The sequence below is a fragment of the Eutrigla gurnardus genome, assembly GCF_963514095.1.
Source record: "Eutrigla gurnardus genome assembly, chromosome: 12".
NCBI classification, from domain to species: Eukaryota; Metazoa; Chordata; class Actinopteri; order Perciformes; family Triglidae; genus Eutrigla; species Eutrigla gurnardus.
Genome location: NC_139926.1, coordinates 20,581,679 through 20,597,341, shown reverse-complemented (window position 1 = coordinate 20,597,341; position 15,663 = coordinate 20,581,679).

Sequence of the window (15,663 nt, the reverse complement as noted above, 5' to 3'; positions counted from 1 at the left end):
CTACTGTTTATGCCGTATGAATTGTGCACCTATTTAGTATTCAATCAAATGCAGAAAGGGTGGGTGTAGTGACAGAAGGCCACGGTCCTATGAGAACGGACTAAAACACTGCAATCCATTCGCTCATTCCTCTTGAAATATGTTTTTTTTTTCAAACATGGCAACTTCTTATACTTTCAAACAGAAGGCGAGGATATAAATCCAGTGGATATCCTTTACATCTGCTTGACATAGTCTATAGAACAATTAGATTTAAACATAGATGCAATTTAGGAATCCTAGGAATGCTTTCTGTTTTCCATCTGCAAAATAATCACACAGAAATCATCCTGTTTTCCTTTTTACTTAGTTTAGTTTCGCTCCTCCATCTGGAGCCGCTGACTCCTGCACCCCGGCTCTGTGGGAGCGGTTTGAGAACGCCTTGTTTTTCATGAGCTCTGGATAACAGAATCCTGTCATCTACTGAGAGCTGACTATAAGTACGACTCCGTTTCTCCTCAGGGAAAACACATTAATTTGGATTTTGATTTGCATTTGTTTTGGTGCCGGTATTGACACAATTCCAGACCTAGATGTCTCATCTCAGCAGGCAGCTCTGATGAGCTCATCTGCATAAGTTGAAATACTCTTTGAGAGGGAGATTGCGTGGGTCACAGCAACTCATCCCATTGAAATACAGACAGAAACATCGCATCATTTTATCTGTATCAGTCCCAGGGTATCGGAGCACGGGGGAGGGGAGCAGGGGGGGGGGGGGGGGGTGGGGATGAAGACAGGTGAGCGGAATGTCAAGTAGAAACAGGGTTGAACCGTTTGCTGCAGCACTTACTCCCCTAATTTTTGTTGCTTTACAACAACAACAACAAAAAAAGTTGCTTTACATCACAAGGAAGTAAAACAGGTTAAACTTCCACTTGTGCCACGATTATGCAAAAAAAAAAAAATGTGCTTTGAACCAAACCCCTTTCCTTAATTAACACCGTGCTACAGTACGAATGCAAGTGCTATGTTGTTGAGGGGGAGCTGAATGCAGATTAAGGACTAGCATGCGGCGTTGAATGAATATGACTTGTCTCTCAGAATGATTACAGTCACAGTGAAAGGGAATTACAGACAATGAAACAGATCTGTGTAATACCTCCATTCTTCTACATTTTTACATACACAAATGATCTATTCAGATGAAAATGGAATGAGCAGTGTACCATTCAGTTGTGAAAAATTGACATGCTCACCCTGAGTACTTAAGCTTTTAATTCAATAATTCAATAACACAGCCGATTAAGAGCTTGTCTTCCACCTCCACCAAATGCTATGGGAGATGGTTCCACTTTGCTGAGAACTGTTGGTGAGGAAACAACAGCATGCAAGCATACACATTATTGAGAGTGTGGTTTTCCCTTAAACCGAGGCTTGTCATTGAACGCGGCGTGGATGCCCTCGGGCTGGAAAAAAATATTAAAATGCTGCTTCTACCTTGATTTGCATGTTTTTTTTAAGCGTAAAAAAATAAACTTGCGCATAAATTGCAAGAAAAACATGAACCAATTAGGTAATGTAAATGTGACACCTCCAAATTTACGTAACGTTAAAGTTATTTTGTACAGGATGATTCACCCCGTTATGTCGTCGCAATGCTAATTCAGAACTTAATTAACGCATGCATTCATTTTTAATGGCATAATTTAAAATGTGCCGGAAACACGTACTTATTGGTGTTAACATTTGTCATACTCCTTTCCCACAAACAATTTCACACAAAGTGACAAAGTGTCTTGACATGATCCAAAACGGGGAGAAGGGAATAGCAGTTTACTGTTATTTAGAATTAGTGATGCACAGCAAGGGTCAACAACGACTCCAGGGAATTATTTTGTTTCAAATCTTCGCATGTTATACATTTTATTAGCAACATTTAGCAAATAATTATTTTCTTAATATTATTTTTGCTTTATTTTTGCATTAAAAAAATCACACAAAAGTGCAACTGGTTAAACAATTACACATATGTATGCTCTATAAATACAAATGTGATAGTTTACATATTTAGACATTTTACCTCCGACCACGCCCCTCAAGGTCACAATTTGACCTTTCTAAACGACAGCCTTAGAAACAGCATCCAACATGCATCTTTCTGTAAGAAGAGCTCTATTGTTAAAAATATGTGAAAATAGAATATATATGTTAAAAATCATTGTTGAGACAAGTGGATTGTAGCTGTTAAGTGAGTGAGTGAGTGAGTGAGTGAGTGAGTGAGTGAGTGAGTGAGTGAGTGAGTGAGTGAGTGAGTGAGTGAGTGATGAGTGATGAGTGAGTTTTGCCCTGTGAGACTAGAAGAACGCCTTAGAGGGGGCTTATTACGGTTTCTTGCACCGTGGTGCATGTTGTACCATAGTGGCATCCAAGAGGGTACTTAAGCAGTGTTTTCTTCAAATACTACATTCATTTATTCATTTGTCAATTCAGTCCAATTTGGTCTTTTTTAAAAATATAGGCTTCTATGGGTTAGCTTAGCTTAGCACAAAGACAAGTGGAGATCTGCCTCTGTGTGTAACTGACAAAAAATCCCAACACCTCTATAGTTCACTACTAAATAGATTATATCTCATTTATTAAATGTGTGAACCAAAGTGTAGTAAATGTTTAAGTGTAGATGCCAGGAGAGCTGTTTTCCGTGTTTCCAGTCTATATGCTAAGCTAAGCTAAGCTAACTGGCGTCTGGCTATAGCTTCACGTCAGATGAGAGCAGGATAAACATTTCTCAAAGTGTCAAACTACTCTTTGTAATGTCAGGGAACTATTTTTTTTTAAAGAGTCAGAATCCTTTTTACTTGAGTTATTAGGATAGAGGTGAGATTCTCCAGCTGTCAGCTCATACTTTAAATATCTCCCTTAATATACTCTTAGCTCATTAATAATAGAGTCCTCATTTTGACCATGCAGGATCTTGGTTAAAATGAGAAATACTGAGCTTTATTGCTCCATGAAACTATAGCCAATGTCTATAAGTCTCTTTGTCGTAGCTTTAGCTTGTGCACTGGTGGAAACTCTAGTTTCTTTCCGGTAGACACTTTGAGTAAACTGATGAAAAGTAGATGAGTGTGAAAGCAAATTGATTAATGCGTTGTTAAATTTCTACGAAGCAGTGAAATAAATGTCAGCTTTGACAACGCAGCGCCGCTCTCTCTTTAACGTGGCTTCAGAGCAGCACTGTTAGATATGCATGTGGTGAAGCAACTGCACTTTCACAATTTATTTCCCCCTTTGTGACTGGAGACAGACCCGACATGGCAGTCTGGGAGGCTTTCGCAAAACACTCTTCTTTAAACATTGTTCCGCTCCCGAGTATGACACCGTTGACTGCATTTAGCTTTCATTCAGACCCACAGGAATTAACACCCCTTTCATTGACCTCATCTGACAGAAAATCCCAGACTACAGAGCCATTTCATTTTTGAGCGCTCGTTAAAAAAAATAATAAAAGGTGTTACTTATGGCATCCTCCTCTGGGAGGAGTTCAAATGCACGGCAATATGTCAGTCACGATTGATGTGCGACGCCAAGAAAAGGATATAGCGTAGAGGAAGCGATCCGGCAGGACATCACACAGGTTTCGCTATGTGTTACTGGGTCATGACACACTTTCCTCACTTTGAATTGGGCAAAAAATAGTCCTCTGCACGCCTTTTTAGTAACAAAGTGGGCCAATATCTGCATAAAGTGAAGAAGCTAATGCACTCTGTCATCCGCTCAAAAGTCCCGAGTCTCAAAAGCGTCACCCTTTAAGTGCTTTGTCTGCCATCACAAATACGATGGAAAATTTAAAGGTGAGACGGAGAGGGAGAGAGAGAGAAAGGCAGCACATAGCAGAGAGAGAGAGAGAGACTTAGTATAGAATATGCCCAGCCTTTGAGAATCATGGGCAGTTTATTAAATCAATATACATTTTGGTGTGTGAAACCTGTCGGTCTGATGAAAAACGGCCGACGTTGACTAGGATGGCGTGATTAAGTGTCATCGTTTTCAAACACCGCCATAATGTGCCGGCTGTCGGACTGTGTGAAGCTAACAGCGAAGTTAAACGCGACTAAAGTGAGCGTTTGCTTGTTCTATGGCTGCTAAAGAGGAGAATTCTCATTTGCATTTGCTGTGTGTTAGCTCTGCAATTAATAATGCAGCCACCTTGGTTGGAGGCAGTTTTCAGTGTGAGTTAGTTTGGCTTTTTATTACAGTTTGCATTCATTAGCACATTAAGTATTTGGATTTCTACTTCTAATAGGCAGCCATTGGTTTTCCCATACATTTCAATCCATTATTCAAAGCGACTCGCAGAGTACAGTATCACACCTGTACTGTAGTTGTGGTGGAACAAAAGCACTCTTTGGTGAATTCAGAAACACTCTGAAATCCTCCATTGGAGTGTCAGCTCTCAACAAAAAAAACTTTGTCAGAGAATCAAAAACGCAAGACAAAATATGAGCAAAAAACGTGGATGTCGTGAAGAGGATAATGCAAAGTAGTTTTTCTTGCATTTAAAACTTGTCTGTGTTTGCAGCAGTTCCACTGACATTAAAGCCCTTATCATCCGTCCAGGTGTTTTCCCTCATTTCGGCTGATAAAACCTCGTCTGAGGACTGTGTGGGTGTGTACAGGCGAGTGCTCAACTGAATCTCCCTCACTCTCCTGTTTTATTGCACCTGTTGGGGTCAGTCAATGTACACCTTTACGATTATTATTACTCCAGACTTTGGGGACGCCACATCCAACGGCAGCCTGTCTGTGTGTTCAACAAACAGCTGTCTGCTGTAAAGTGCGGCGTCTGCAGTAATTGGCTATTTTATTACATATGTATTTTCCCATTCTGCTGATGTGCTACAGTGTTTTTGGTGCATTATAATGCTTTTAAATTGGTAGCAAAGGATGAGTAAGCTGCGGCGTTATCATTACCCTCCAGCTCAGTCAATAAAACATTAAACACGTCACACTGCGTTTGAAATAAAGTTTGCCGGATCATCCGTTGGTTACAAATTAGCAAAGTGATATTTAATGTTCACGGGTTTGAAGCAACTCGTAGAATGGGAAATCCCACATATGACCGCGGGGACTCGCAGCAGCTTTTTCGCCCAACAGATAATGTTATTAGCCCAACTCTGGTTAGGGCACATAGGTTAAGCTGTGGTCATGCAATTTTGATAACCCCCTCAAATGAGAAGCGCCCGCCATCATAAATAAAGCATTTAAGAGAATATCCATTTATCGTGGCGTTTCACCCACAGATGGATCAGTCCGTTTGGCATGAAAAGTATGAAAGGCAGCTGCCAGCTACTCCTCCCTCTTTGAATCAGCTGAAAGTAGGTTAACCATAACAGTGTGGAAATCTGGTAAATATCACAGCAAGCCAAGCCTCTTCACCTCATAATGAGCTCCTTTGTCTGGATGAACTATTACAGGCCCGTGATAGCTGCTCCATGAAGTCAGGTTGCTTGAGTAAGTGGGAATGACACTCAAGTCCGTGTCGCCGAAGTCGCAGCTCACTCATTGGTGTTTCATCGGTGTTATTGCAGGGGGATCACGTTATTATTGCGGTGTCCGTGATTATACGCAGCCCATTTAGTCTTGAAAAACACGCCGCGCGCTTGGATTTATGTGCAATCGTTGACGGATGTTGCCAGCCCGGGCCTTTTCATTTTCACCGGCAGCTGCTTGACGATGGAGCCTCACTCAAAATGCATTCATCAAGCACAATGCAATTCTGAGGACCCCCGGACTTGACGCGGCTGTCCCGTGGCGCCGTTGTTCCACAAGCGCAGCGCATTTATAGATGTGTAATGGATGAATTATGAATGCCCGGTTAAGGTGGATTGTTTTAAGAAGTAATGCCAACTAATAATTTTGGCAGCTGCAGAAAATGCCGTGTAAATAATGTGACCTCACGCCGAGATAAAAATATGATTTGTTTAAGGAAGTGCATGACAAGGTGCCATGGCACTTGAGTGGATTAGTACAACCCCCTGGGAAATCATCCATTTTCAGCTCTTGCATGGGTCTGGATCTAATTGCATGCAATGGTATTATATCTCTCTGTTCAGCCCCTGTTCATCGTCGCTCTACCATCTGAGAATCAAACCAAAATGAAGACTGTTGATATGAGGGAAGATATTAGTATGTAACAGCCTGTGCGCCCTTGGACGTATCTATTAGTGGACAATAAAAGCCCTTTTCTTATCAAGGGTTTCTGCTCACGTCTGCGGAGAATATCGTGCGTTGTTGTCGGAGTACTTCTCTTTCTTCCTGTGTGCCACTGAAACCTCACAAAGAACATTCAGCTCGGCTAAGGGAAAAAAAAAAAACAGAATTGTAAGGGTCAATTTGCAAAGATTCAGTGACCTCTGTGTTCATCCCACAAAGATAATAATAGGCTATAATTAAAGTCAGAAACTCGGCGCTTGCACGGTGCTACAGCTTTGCTGATTGGAGGTTAAAAAGGTCTCGATGTTGGCCTGAATCTTAAATGTGTGTCAGGAGACACACTGCATGAAAGCTATAAAACAGCCAAAGGGCTATTTGACAGACAGCCTTGTCAAATGCTAAAGTCATCAGTCGCTACTAGACTGCTTTGTGTCTCCGGGAAATAACTGGAGGTAAATGTGGATAAGTAAATGTTTGGATCGGAGGGAGCGCTCGGATCAAAACTGTTTGTGTTGGAGCCGAAACACTGTTTGCAATATTGACCCCCGGAGCTGCGACTACAGTGAGCTCCACAACTCCGCTTCTTGTCGATCCGGCGGCTCCCAGAATGTGTCACAGTAGAGCGCTACTTTCCTCAGGTTTGCAAATTGTCCTTATGTGGAATAATTACCATGCAAAACATCAAAAGTTCCATCGTATGAAGTCTACGGACTGTTTACCCAATGCCTTGAACAAAGCGGAGGCAGCTCAACTCCAATGAGCCGCGTCCCCGTTTCAAACCCGCGTGATTTAACCGGCACCGACTGAAGACCCCGCGTCAGACAGTGATGCAATACCTCCTGTCCCATCCACTCTCCTTTCAATTCTCATTACGGCCTGTCTGCAACAAGGACGCACTTTCTAACCTAGAAAATAACAGAGAGAAAAAACTCCACTATAATCATTCTGAATATTATAACCTTGGTGATTAGACACTTTACACTCAGGGTCACTATTTTAGAAAGGATAGAAAGTGGTTTAATGGCATCCACCAAAAGATTCATTGTGTGAATGCTTGTGTCTCTTCGGGTCCTAAAAGCCTTATCACTAAATCCCCGGCAGGATTTCATGCAATTTTTTGAAGGCAAATGTGTTCTTTTCACTATTCCCTTTCTCGAAAAACTCTGGATGGAAATGGCAGCCAAAGTGGAGTTTCATTCTGGCTTATATGAGGTGAGGCATTTACATTCCCTTGATCCCTTATTTTTTCAGTGAGGGGATATGAAACCCGAACCATCCAGCATGACGTTTTAAATCCCACAATCCGGCCTCTCTATGAACCTTCCCCGCTGATCCAAACAAACAAATCATGTCGCTGATTAAACCCTAATCAAGTTAAATCAATATGCGATTAATCAATTGAGCTAGATTCAATTGAATTCAACTGGAAGGTATGTCAAAGAGGGGGGGGATGGAGTCATGGCAGAAGCAGGAAACCTGTTTCCAGGTTATGGGATTGGTCGACATGCTCTCACAGCACTCCACCAAAGGTACATTAAATGGGAAAACTGAACACGTTTTGAACAGCCTTGAACAAATTGAATGTTTATGAGGAGTTTCCTTTGGGGATTTAGTTCTTGCACCAGAGGGTGGAGGGATTGCGTGGGCTCTCGTCATCTTTGTTTTTTTATTCCAATCCATAATAAAGACTCTTCGGTCATACGTGATCCTTTTTCTCCGTCATCTTGAGAAAGGAGATTAGAGGTGGATCTGAATACAATGTTTTTTTTTTCCCTTTCTCCCTTTTCTTTCATAACCACTTCTCTCTCTGACCTTGATGGAAACGCGTCACGAGGTCAAGTGTGGCAGGGAAATCGTAAATCGGGACGAGACAACCGCGGTGCTGAAATAATCCGGCTAAGAGAAAACTTGGCATATAATGAATTGACAGCGCTTGGAACTGACACCTGAAGTAGGTGTCAGACATTGCAGGAGAAAGGACATGGAGGGGGGGGGACGGTGCAATATTGCCTTCCTTTTAGGACAGTGCAGTTTTTTTCTCAGGGCTGAAGGAAATGAAAGGGAGCACTGAAGAATCACATATGGGAGGTTTTACTGTTGACTTCAGTGCAGCATCTGACAGCCACTTTAAGAACTTTATCTTGAGGCAGTTTTGCATAGAGCACAGAAGTCTCACCCGTTTTGCAAGCTCGCCTTTGTTCTACTGGCCTCAGCTCCACAATACATATACACTCAGTTTCTTTTACAGCCTTTCTGAAAAGCTGAAATATGATAACTGGGGTTTTTTTTTTTTTCCTGCTAAATATAGTCCTGCTGCCAAGGCACGATCACCTCATATTTCCAGCGTTAACGAAGAAACAAGCAATACCAGCAAACCGCTAGTCCTACGAGGCTTTGATTGAACGCTGAACCTGAAACTTGTTGGTCGTCCTCGCGCTCCCCAGGCCAGAAACCGATGGGAAGCAGCGCCACGCCGCAGAAAAAGGTAATTGGCCATTTCGGTGAGAAAAGCAATAAAAAGAATTGCATTGCATCTCCTGACAAACTATGTCGTGCAGAATTATCAAAGCTCATAAACTATCCATCAAAACCTGGATCTTGATAAAAAATGATCGCTTAAAGCTATGAATGAACTCATAAGATATGAATAATGCCTTTTATGTGCCCAGGTTTTGTATTAGCATTTCATTCCACTCACACAGAATGGCAAAAACAGAACTGACAGACACACACACACACACACACACACACACACACACACACACACACACACACACACCTCCCCCCACGTCCGATTCACCCTCTCATCCACCCACTCCACACAAAGTCCTAAATAATGTTAATATCGTGACGCTCTGTACACAAACACAACCATCCACATCTTTTTATCCAAACACACACACACACACACACACACACACACGACCGCGGCATGATGACGAATTAGCCCACACTTCACACGTGTTGACGTTTCCTACCCCTCGCCGAGCGGAGGAAAAACAGGGGACGCAGAGGGAGAATAAATTATCTGTCGCTTGAGAGACAACTTCCGACTGAATTCCATTTTCTTTATCTGTCATACTTTGTGTGGGAGTTTTGGAGATCCCCCCCCACCCCCTCCTCACTCTTCCCCAGTCGATTCAAAGGAGGACAACATCCAGAGGAAAAGTGTTTTACATGAATGAAACATAGCATTACCGACAGAGGCAGAGAGAGTAACTTATCATCTGGAAACTCATATGACCATGAAATTCATGACAACGAACTCTCGAGGGAAATAGATTCATTGTCTCCGTGTTGATGCTCTGTAGGAGGTGTGTAACGTTTTGAATTGAGTGTTTCAGTGCAGCTCTTATGCCTCTTATGTCACATTTACTCTGTTTGACAGCGGCTAATGGCCCAACATACTGTACGAGTCAGGTTCTGTTTCCTGGACAAACACTCTTTATGTCTGGTTGACGTGATTAAAAGGTCCAGGTCTCTGTGTATGTGTGTGTGTGCCACCGCTGTCTATCAGTTTGCTATATTTATGAGCTCCAAGCGGCCATTGTTGCTCCAGAAGTTCACAAGCGGACATCAAGACATCGACGTCTCCATTACGTTGACCTCGGTCCGTCAGAACAACCTTTTGCTGACAAACCGGATACGCTTTTGAGTGTCTCGGGCTGTTCCGTCAATGAGAGTTCAATCATCACATCATTAATGTGTTTGGATCGGGGCCAGCCATTCGTGAAAGTGTGCTTTATAGCTCCGCCAGAAATCTCCGTACTGAAATTAGAAGGTTGTAGATATTTTCTATGGAGCTATTTCCTGACCAGAGGGTGCCTTTGATTAATGGCGTTTTTTTTTTTTCTCCACCCTCCAAAGCTGTTTAGGTAATCCAAAAGAACAATCTGCTTGTGTCTTTTGATACCTTTAACAGAGCTGAGTTGACCAGGGCTGGCTGCACCCCTCCTTGTCAATTACTCCGCTAATTAGTATTTATTGCTTTTGTCAGCCAAGATGTTTTAAGTCAATTGCTTTGTCATGTTTGCTCTTTATTTGTTTGTGGACATGAATTATTTCACAGCAGCTTGAGTCCGCCTCTGCGGCTGCAGCAGCGCTAATAGCCACATATGAAGAGGTCCTAAATAACCAATAGATCTAGGGAGACTATTTTGCATGATTATATTTATACAGTTCTTGTGGCGCCTTATCCTACAAAAGCAATTTACAGGCGTATCGATCATAGCCTCTGTGTTATGAGTCAATAAAGTCAGTTTCTATCAGCAAAGGATTTATTTTGCCCTGGAGAGCGCTGACTAATCCTGATGTCTGTATACTCAAGTTTTTGTTTTTTTTTCAGATTTTTTTTTAACGTCATGCTTCCCATCAGTCTGTCGTAAGGCTTCATAAAAAATGTGAAAAAAAAAATCCCCCCAAAAGCCATTGCAGTAAGTAAATATAACTGCTTCCCTTCAAAGCCTGTTGAGTGCTTGTCTTGACTCGCATTGACTGGGCATTGCCTTGGAGACTCGCTCTGCGCATTGCACCACAAGTGTTAACGCCAATTAAACTCCTGGCACCACCCTGTCATTCTCCACATTCGGTGACATATGAGTGATAACACAGACCCTTACCTTCAGCCCTCATCTGGCGCACATTAAATGGCACTAGACCCTGGCGTTTCCTGACATTTTGCAGAAATCGATTGCAATTTAATCAGTGTGAGCATGCTGCTATCAGCCACGCTCGCAACAGATGTTTTTCCTGGTACCTGGGCTGAGAACTCCTTGCTTGGGTAAAAAAAAAAAAAAAAATGACAAGCAATTTCAAACTCTAACAATATGAAATTGTCGTTAAATAAACCCCTCAAAAAGACAAGATCACACTCACAACATCAAAGTTGATAATATTAATCACAGATTTGCTGTTCCTGTGAAAGCATATTTCCATTCAATTTGCACGCTATTAGATTTATTGTCTATTTTGAACACTCATTACCCCCTTTTCTCCCTCCCTCCACTCCCTCACCCCTCTGCTTGTCTCCTTCAGTGTCTCTCTCCCTTTCTCTTTCCCTCTGGTGGTAAGTGCAATAATTATCCCATTATTCTTTGAAGTCTTTGCGCAATCCAAGGCCCCAAAACAATCCCCAAACATGCGAATACGCGGCCCTTTTAAGTATCTGCGGTCCTAGAAGTTGCCCACAGCTGGAATACTCTCTCTTTGAAATTCCAACAGGTCAAAATAAACCCCCGAAAGAAGAGTGTTTTAAGGAAGAAAAAGAGTGGAGCATGTCATTTCCAGGAGCTTAAACGAAACACAAACCATTCCTTTGAGCAAAGGTGCGCTGAGGCCAAAATTCGTCTTCCAAAGATTATTTCTGAACTCGGAGTGATATGTGCCTCTTGAAACACCACCACCGTTGCATCCTGAAGGGCTTTTTCAAAGACAAGGCACCAAAACACACAGATGCCTCAAGGTAAGCATAAATAAAGCCCATAGAGCTCAGTATTGGGATGAACAGACTGGGCTTCTAAGAGACTGCTCCATCCCAATTTCCAAATGGCTTAATGGGCTGATAACGTGTGGAAATGGAAAATGGCTCTCTATTTTAGGCAGACCTGGTATATGCATTGCCCGCCGCAGATTCTCACACATTCACACATGTGCAAGCACACGCGAGAGTGATTATCCCCTCATCCCTTTCAATTCCCAATTAAATATGCGGCGCAGACCGCATCATCCTATACAGAGCGATTCAGGCTAAATGAACACACTGGTGCATGATCCTATTTCTATGCATATCCAGATGACGTACTGATTATGAATGGCAGCGAGGAAACCTGGGCTATTAGGTGGAATAACACTCCACAAACACGCACCCTCACCTTTAATTGAGTAAAGACGTCATTAATGCTGGTGTACAACTGTCTACCTGCCTGCTGGGTAGCCTATCACTCCGGGCCGCTGCCTACGGCTATACAAATATGAGCTGCAAATGAAAGCAACCCCCATAACTGTTTGGACGGTGGACGGTCTGATGGACGTGAGAGAAATACTCATGCCGCTGGTGTCGTCTCCTGCCGGTGCTCTGCTTTGTAACTAAATCCACATGTGAGCGGAGAGGTGATGGTCAGCAGGGTGATGGTCGCCGGTGCGGAACAGAGACACAACGCAGAGCAAGCCGAGCAACAACGTGTTGCTGCGTGCATGCAAACACGCGCCTCACGCTCCCGACAGCCTGTCGGACAGCACGCATGCACAATGTGTGCACGCCGTGAGCCAATCAGCGTGTGCAAACAAGTGGCACCATGGGTGTATCATTATGAACACGCAAAATGGGTATAAAAAAAAACAAAAAACATATGCAAACCCATAAGTTGTTTTGATAATCAGAGTTGGATATACTATCATGGCTGCAAATGATCACCCACAACATGTGAGCAGAGGCTGTCATTAAAGGCACAATGTGTGTTACCGTGGCAACATCACAGAGGTCTCCTTTTCATTTCTTTTTTTTTTTCATTTTTTGGTGAACAATCAAACGTTGCACCCAATCCCCCCCAGAGAATTAAAAGCACGTAGCTAAATAAAGCTCAAGTACCCTGCTGCCGCACTTTTCCAATCCGCTGTTTGTCTCTGTGGGGAAGAGTGTAACAACCTGTTTCTTTTCATGGGGGGGGGGGGGGGGGGGGGACGTCAGCGGAGTATCAACACTCCACAATCAAAGTAGCTCCACGTTAGCCGGAGTTTAATTTTAAAACAATTACACCGGAGACAAACTGGTAAAACTGTCACATTTTGATTGTCACACATGTAGGTCACAGTAATTGAACGACAACACAACACAGCTGTGTCTCTCTTCACTCCTTTGCTGATTTGAGTCGATCACACAGCTGACATTGTTTTGTTTTTATAAGCCATCCTGGGAACTTTTGCACATTCCTTCGATCATTTTTTTGCACATTTGTGCAGAAAAAAACATCGCTTCTAAACACTGCACAGCTCTTTCATTGTAATTCAGATATATTGTGCATATTTTTATCTATTCTATATGTATGTTTCTTGATTTGTTATGCATCAATACACCAAAGAGAATCCCTTGTTCCATTCAGTGCCCTTGCTTGGTTAAATGTAACTGTTGAATTCCCGACACAGTTACTTTTCCATTCCGTTCCACAACGACCTCTCCGACCACGGTAATTACCTCTTAGTCATCGGAGTCAGAGATAAACCCCACAGAGATCTTCCTGCATCGTGTGGTTTTTGCAGTTCTCCGGGGGAAAAAAAGAAAAAAAAGGACTGCAAAGTTGTTGGTTCCAGACTCTCACGATGAATGTGCCTCGCTTGTTTATTCATTAGCATTTGATCTGTCAGCCAAAGAAAAGACGTTCTTTAGTCTTCGGGGAAAGTGGAGATAAGGTGGTTGTAGTATTTAATTAAGAGGGGTAGGAAACCCTCCTGGTATCTGGGTACAGACACCACACAGCAATTGACCTCACACTGAACATGTCAAGACTTTATCTTGCTTCCATCAGACCCAAGCAGGAACTGTGAAGATAGCTGTGCTCCCCGACCGCCCTTTGGTCTCCACATGGAGCATTTTCAAGTGGTGGCTGGCGTTGTTTTTGGCTCTTATTCTTCCAGCCACGTGAGGCGACGTTATTGAGGCTAGTGCTTCCTGTTATAGCGTTTCTGAAATACTTAAAGCTCTAATTAAAGCCTGTTGTGTGTGTTTTTTTTTATTTCTGGTGTCTGTTTTGCTTTAAAATATGTGTGACAGCAATGAAAGGAAATGGTAATCAAATGAAGAGAGCATTTTTGCCCCGAGCCAGTATGTGACAGCTTTAAGGGAGAACGCACTCCGAAAAGAACCTACAGTGTGCTACTGTTGAACAATCAGGCAATTAACTTCAAACAGAAACTGTCACCCTCAGCTTGGAATCAGAGCATCGAGATCTGCGCTAAGCATTTAATCACGTGACGGGTTTTTGAAGTTGGTCCATCCTCACACGAATCGGTGGATTTGTGAGGAGTTTTCTTTGACATGTACTCAGACCCAAATTAGATTTATTTTTATCCCAGCGGTGAATCATTACATTTTGCCACATCCCAGTGATAGGAGGAGATAACAAAGGGAGTAGTATTGAAGGTTGACTAAACAAAAGGCATTCCTGAGTCAGCAGTGACACCATGAGGTTTGAGTCAAAATTACACATTGTAGATCGCTTCATTTGGTGCAGATAATTACCCAATCACATAAATCTAACGAGAGGAAGAGTCAGAGTACGGAACGGCAGAAATAACACAAAAGTAAAGGGATTTGATACATGTGTATTGTGCTAAATATACTCTACAATGTTCATCTGAGTCATTATACACGTGCTGCTGTTGACGTTGAAGTAAACCCTCTTTTTTCTTCATGTCAGAGATCACACTAAAGCAAGCAAGCAATTACAATCTCTCTGACCGTTAAAAGAAACAGTGAAACTCAAGGACACCGACATCTTTTTCCATCTTCACCATGACTGTTGGTTATAATGGTTTCCTGCTTCATGATCACGACTCACCTCTTCAAAAGGCTCCTCTCTTGTATAACTTAGGCCACGCCTCAACTGTTAACAAGGCAGCTAACAGAAATACTGTTTTTTTTTCTTCTCTCTTTTATCAATTTCTAATGCTGCAGGTGCAATTTCATTTGACCTGACCTGTACTGAACAAATCTTTTTTTCTCTCCTCATTATTCTCTTTCCAATCATCTTAGCAGTGATTCAGCACCATGTTCATTGTTAACTATGAAATCATTTGGATTTAGTGACTTTTAAAAAGAGTATAATTTCATGCTGTTGTAAATTCAGAGGGGGTAATGGGAAGAACTGCGTCTACCAAATTAATGCTCACACCTGAATGACTGTCATTAACCACCAGTTACTCTCAAGTCTCTGCTCTTTGCATTTCTTTAAGTTGACCAACAGGTGGAGCCACAGCTGTTAGCATAAAAACAAAAGCTCTGATTCCCTTCCTTGTTGTGAGCAGCGGTGCCCACGCAGGGGGGACGGTGGTGATGGGGGGTCGTGGGACACCAGCGGCCCTCAACCACATTTCCAAGGTCTCAGAGGAAATGTGGGAGAGCTGCACGTTTACTAACCGGAGAGAATGAAAGACTTCAAATACTTCATAACACAGAACTTCTTCTCACGGCGTCCACAGCTAGATGTCTATTGATGGGACCTTGATATAAAAACGTTATGATCTTGAGTCGGTGGCACTGGATACGGTCAATGGCTGCTATGAAATAAGAAAACATTATTGATCCCACAAGGGAGCGTTAAAGTGCCACAGCGGCAGGGCAGGGCAGTAAAACAGCTGAGAAATATTACAGGTCCTAAAAAGTATATATATATATATATATATATATATATATATATATGAGAGAGAGAGAGAGAGAGAGATTACCACAAAGCACCAGAGAGAGGACAAGGAAAGACT